General features: G+C 45.1%; 1 long non-coding RNA gene across 1 annotated transcript; it reads left to right on the forward strand.

Annotated features, from left to right (window-relative positions):
• Positions 1–1,375: 1,375 nt before the first annotated feature.
• LOC106899511 lies at positions 1,376–4,174 on the forward strand. Its single transcript, XR_001414056.1, has 2 exons — positions 1,376–1,976; positions 3,401–4,174. It is a non-coding gene; the product is annotated as an uncharacterized LOC106899511 (long non-coding RNA).
• The last annotated feature ends 2,092 nt before the right edge of the window (positions 4,175–6,266 follow it).

Raw genomic sequence — 6,266 nt, forward strand, 5'->3', positions numbered from 1 at the left:
GACTGCTGACTCCTGTTGGTGTAGACATTTTGTACTGCCTGGTTGCATTGATCTTGCACCTCCCTAGGGTTTTTAGACATTGGTGATGTCACTGATTAAGCTTCTTAAAACCTGTTTTAGTGCTCTCACTAGCACTCTGCTGTGTGGTAGAGATACAGCAGCCTAGCAGGGAGTTACAGAATTGGAATCATGGCTACAGAGTAAGAGAAGTACACCACGAGGTGAAAAGAAAGAGACTTATGTGGGTGGTCACATTAAGGAGCATAATCATGTTTAATTAACTTCACAGTGATCAACATTCCTATAGGTGTTGACATGCTCCAGAGCTGTAAGAGCCTCTTAGACTGGTCATGTGAGCCTCTCTTATTCAGTCAGAAAGTAGGTTGATGTTTATCCATAACATTTATAGTCTAAAATGCTCCCAAATTAAGGCGTTGGCAAGTACCACACTTTCACAATGCTAGCATTGGGGTTTGCTCAGACTACCTTGGTATTATTTAGTTATATATATATATATATGATGCTACCTCAAGGTTCTACAGTAAGCGTGTGTTACCGATGTAGAGGATTTAAGCAGGCAGTTTAAGTCTGTTGGAAAAGCTTTGGAAATGGGACCACTCTGCTTTAACTTCCCATTTTCCTTTGCTAACCAGTTATAGCAGAAGCAGTGGAAAAATGGAAAATGGAGAGAGAAGCACGGCTTGCTAGAGGTGAGGAGGAGGAGGAAGAGGAGGTAAATATCTATGCTGTCAACGATGATGAGGTATGTGATGGTAAAGGTGATGTAATATTTTATGTGTCTTCTATGCTGCCACCTTGGATGTGGAGTTATTTTGCTGAGAACCTGTTGACTGCCATGTTCTGCTCTTCTCTCTGCTGAACTTTTTGTACATTTGTCCCTGTTTGGTAAAAATGGGTTGTAGCTGAGTATGCTTGGTCCCAGTTTTGAGGGCAGTGAAGGCTGGCAGGTAGGGAGGGCTGCTTACTCGGGTGAGAAACAGCTAACAGTTGAGACCTTGTTGTGATTTCACTGCCACTGCTTGGACTGCTGGTATTTGTAAGGGAGTGTGGTGTTAACACTGATCACTCTTGCTTCTAAGTACAATCTACATCCAGAAGAGCACAAGTAGTTTTGAGTGCAGTGTAATTTCACACTGGCAATGGCACGGCAAACCCAAGGGTTGCTGGGGTCTTGGTTATGGTTGAATCCTGACATGGCAAGGCTTTGCTGATGCTGCAGTCACTGCTGGGATGTGGGTCTTATTTCTTTATTTTCCTGGCTCCCAGCACCAGTGAGAGGTGAGGATGTTGCCACCCTCTCCAACCACCTTCTGTGAAAAGGGTACTGGAAGCTAGTTCTTATTTCCCAGTCTGTATCTAAGTGGGTTTAGCACAAGAATAAAAAGGAGGTAGTCCATAAGGTGAAACAGGTGGTTCCTTCAGTACCCTGTTTTGTTTGCATTATCTCATGATTCATAAGCCCAGCTCTCAGGTGTGAGAGCAAAGCAGTACAGGGAAGTGGTATATACAATTTTAAAGCACTTGCTTTCTTCTTCGTTAGCTGGCTCCTCTTTTGTTAATAGCTTTGCTGTTGCAGCCAGAGAGCTATGGAAGAGGGGGGAACGTAGCTTTACATTCATGCCCGTGCCATAGCAGAGGAAAAGCTGTATGAAGAATGAAAGCAATAATCCTGAAAATGTCAGGTGGCAGGATCTGAACGTGATGCTTGTCGTTTTCCTTTGTTGTTTGGTCCTTTTCATCTGCTGCTTGTGTTTGTAGTGCTGATCGTGCTCTGTCTGGTTCCTTCTGGCAAAGCAAGTAAAAAGGGGTTTTTTTATGACCTCTTTAGAAAATAAACTTGATGTGGTTGTTTCTTGGTTTGTTTTTAGTCTGATGAGGAAGGTGGCAAGGAGAGAGAAGGTGAAGAAGGCCAACAGAAATTTATTGCACATGTTCCAGTGCCATCTCAACAGGAGGTAAGACATCAGAAAATAAGTTGCAGAGGTTCACTCTGGCTTTTCAAAGACAGAGGTCTCAACTTACGGCAGGTCATCAGTAAAAGTGTCCTCAATTTGTTAGTTTTGCAACTTGACAATGCTGTGGAACTGCCTGGAATTATGGTGCCATTGCTAAAACCCTTTTAACCCCAAAATTTCAAGACCTTCATAAATATTACATAAATTGGAAAATGTGGTGTTATGTTAAGATAACCCTGATTGACTCGTATATCTTTACTATGCTTTTCTGCTGATAGTCTGATTTTTCTTTAAATTTAATGAGGAGATTTCTGAATTGCAGGATTTACGCTCATAAGTTTTCTAAAATTATTTTGGTGGCATGACCTTGAATTGAGTATTATATTTTGAGAGTGCTCTAGGGTATGTATTAGCTTAACAGTGACAGGTTGGTTGAAATATAACTCAGCAAGAAGGCTCTGGAGCTACGTGTCTTTTGGTGGATGTGCCTTTACATCACACAGATAGCATGTGGCAGTTTGTCTTCTGCTGCTCTCTTGTCAGACAGCAATTCTGTATGCTCCTGTGTGGTCATTTCAGAAAAATACCCACATAATGGCTTGTCAAAACTGCAGGAGAGAAATAATGATTAAAAACTTTGCTCTCTGGCTGATGGTATTCTCTTAATGAAGAAAGCATAACTGAGAGTCACAACTTGTTTCTAATACATAATCACTGATTTACATAGCAATCTCTTCTAATTAGATAGAAGTCAGTGTAATTTTTTCTGTTTTTTAGTAGCACATCACTCCATACCTTTTGCCTATAGGAATATGTCTTCTAGACTCTAAATTACAAAAAGCTAAGGTTCAGAACAGCTATTTTTGAGAGATGCTGTGTGCAGTTTGGACAAATACAAAATCATTACTGAGATTAAAGCAAATCTTGCGTGTTGGTAGTAGATCTTTAAAGTATATGCTCGTTAAAGAACGATGGCACTTCTAGACAAAATGTAAGCCACAGGTTTGTGTCCATTGCTAATGTGAAGGGTGCACTTGCTAAACTGTTCTTCCAGGGGGGTGGACTGGTGTGGTTCAACTCCACGGGTCTGTGTTTGTTAAATCTGTATCTGAGACAATGTTTGAAACAAAACTCAAGGGACTGTACTGAGAGTCCAATAAAATGGCAGCTAACGTCCCAATTAAAAAGGGAGGGAGCGTAGATCTGAAACAGGGGCATCTATTTTATTGCTTCATTTGACTTGCGTGAGCTTCAGTTGAGTATCAGAAAGGAACTCCTGACTCATCTTAATTCAACTGCTTTAACACACCTCTAGCTTTCACAGTCTGTTTCCTGTGGTTTTCTTCCTCCTGTCGTAATAGCTGAGCGTGCTGGGTTTCGGCCTCTCAATTAAGCTGCACGTCATCCTGTCTTTGTATTTGCAGATTGAGGAAGCTCTTGTACGGCGAAAGAAGATGGAGCTTCTTCAGAAGTACGCCAGTGAGACCCTCATGGCACAGAGTGAAGAAGCAAAAACGCTGTTAGGATTGTAACGTTGCACCAGTACGTCCCTGTTTCTGTAAAATCCGTCTGAAAGCAGCAGGTTCATGTATTCTGGTAGCAGTGGCTTTTAGCTCTGAAGGTCCCTTTGGGTGGTAGGAGTAGACTGATGGAGTTAGTGTGTGCTGCAGGAGGAAACCCGTTGTTTTGGTTTATCCTCTAGGATGACTTGTGCTGCGGTGCTGAAAAAGATCAAACGTAGGTTTAACATGTTTCTGCATCTCCAGCAACTCTGCAGTCCTTTGGCTGTGTAAAACGGTGTGTACAGATAGAGCCACAAACCCAGGGGCTCCCTAAATCCAGAAGGAAAACTGGGTGGTGTTACTGCTGCATCCCAGCTGTCAGTGTGCACGTCTTCCCCAGGATGATTTTTGCAGAGTCCAGAAGTAACGTACTCCATTATGCCTGGTTGGTTTACCAGAATGGCCCAGAACCTGTCCAGAGGTACCTCGATGGCAGGTCTCATGAGTGGCTCAGAAGTCCATTTGGTTCTTTATACAACAGATGGAATGTGTCTAAAAGCTCTCACCCTTTTTGTGGTTTGTGACCGTGCCTGGGTGAATTGCTTAAACGCTGGATATTTCAGCAGCCATTGTAAATACTTCCAACTTTGCAATGCCTTGTTCCAATATTTTTAGTAAAACTTATTTACAGCCTGGCGTCTTGTTTGGTTCTAGCTCAGAGGATTGTGTTCTTTCCATACTTGTAGCCCCAGAACGGGATGATAAAGAGCCATCCATGGAGGGACTGAAGCTCTGCGTCCCCTGCTGCCCTTAGCTTGTGTGTCCTGTGACAGGAGGCAGATTGCAGCAGAGCCTGCTCAGAGATTGACCTTGTTATACAGCTCTGAATGAAGGGAATTCCAAATTGGACATCTGCAGCCATGGAGTAAAGGGTTATCTAAGGAATATAGTGTTTAACCACCAAGTAGCCTTGTCTGATGAGAGTTTCTAGATGTTCTTAGCATTCTTAGCTCTGTCTATTGTAAATAATCCACTCCAGAACAGTCGAAGCTCTAAATTGTAGAGACAAGCTTTGTCTTACTTGGTGTAAATTATTGGACTAAAAAAGCATTGAAGAAGTGGGAAGCATAGCTGCCAAATTAAAATCTTTGAAAAAAGAAAGGTAATAAATCAAAAACTCAAATATTGATAGCAACCCCACAACTAACAGTACAAACATATTCTTCTCTCTCCCAGAGAGCAGAGTAGCTTTCTCTGCTTTCTAATGAAGCAGTAAATGAGTGTGTTTATGACTCGTAATAACTTGTGTACTCTGAGTTGCAAGCCACCTAGACAAAGTTGTGTTCGGTTTTTCCTGCTGCTCCTTGAGTTTTTTCTGTTCTTGTGTTTAGAGAAGGTGATGTGCTGTTATCCACGTGCTGTCTCTATTGCTGTAAAAAGACAACACTGTTCCCAGAGTCCTTCCCTAAAGCCCCTGGCCACCAAGAAAGGTGTTCTTGGTGTAACAGACTCTGTGCTGGAGATAACCGAACTAGATTTAGGAGGGGAAAAACCCAGTTAGTTTTTATGGCCTGATTAGAGTCTGGGAGTTTGAGGATACCAGTGGTTGGTCCTTCTGTCACTACATCCATCTGTAGCGGAGAAGATGGAAAACAGAAGGGTGAAGATGGATCAGGGACAGAAGGGATAAAAAAAGAATAAATGGGAGGAATGAGAGAAAATTGAGACAGGGTAGTAATTGCATTCATGGTCAAAGGAGTAGCTACCAGCCCTGGGCAAGACCCGTACAATGATGTCACTAGAGCAGGTTTTAAGGCAGTTCTGATCTCTGCTGAGCGACGCAGGAACGGAATAAATGTACAAAAATAGAGCATGGAACCGTGCGGTGGGAGCTGCGGCGGCTGCCTGAGCTGCTGCACCAAATACTGACTCGGGCTCCGAGCCCTCAGCCTTTTTAAGCTGGATGTTCCTTTTGGCTGCACCTGCAGAGCGGCTCTGTGCCAGCAGCAGCCCCAGGGGCCGCGTTTGGCTCGCAGGGGCCACGTTTGGCTTGCAGGAGCTGCATTTGACTCGCAGGGGCCACGTTCCGCTTGCCCTACGGGCTGTGAAGCTGCTGGTGGAGATGGGGCTGGGAGGTTTCTGTGGCTGTGTTCCGCTTGCCCTACGGGCTGTGAAGTTGCTGATGGAGATGGGGCTGGGAGGTTTCTGTGGCTGCAGCCAGGAAAAGGGATCGTGTGGTGTGTCCTGGGGGATGGGGTGGGTGTATGGGCTCTGCGCTAACTTGTTCTTGGACACCTACGTGCCACGGGGGTGGTAACTGGTACCGGAGCAGGGCTGGGGTATAAAACATCGTTCTGTAGCTTCTTGTGTCTGCCTTGGAGCTCTGCACTGTGCCCCAGCTCTGAGGGAAGAACCTCCCTGGTTGTTCTGTGCTCTGCACCCATTTTGGCTTGGTTTTGTGGTTTAGAGATGCATTCTAGAGTCGTGGAATGGTTTGGGCTGGAATGGAATGGTTTGGGTTGGAAGGGACATCAAAGCCCCCCCAGTGCCACCCCCTGCCCTGGGCAGGGACACCTCCCACCACACCAGGTTGCTCCAAGCCCCTTCCAACCTGCCCTTGAACCCCTCCAGGGATGGGGCAGCCACAGCTTCTCTGGGCAACCTGGGCCAGGCTCTCACCACCCTCAGAGTGACGAGTTTCCCCCTGAGGTCCCATCTCCGTCTCCGCCTCCCCCTGTCCCGTCCCGTCCCGTCGCTGGAGGTGCCTTCGCAGCGGAGGTTTATTCCC

The sequence above is a fragment of the Calidris pugnax genome, unplaced genomic scaffold, assembly GCF_001431845.1.
Source record: "Calidris pugnax isolate Ruff unplaced genomic scaffold, ASM143184v1 scaffold615, whole genome shotgun sequence".
NCBI classification, from domain to species: domain Eukaryota; kingdom Metazoa; phylum Chordata; class Aves; order Charadriiformes; family Scolopacidae; genus Calidris; species Calidris pugnax.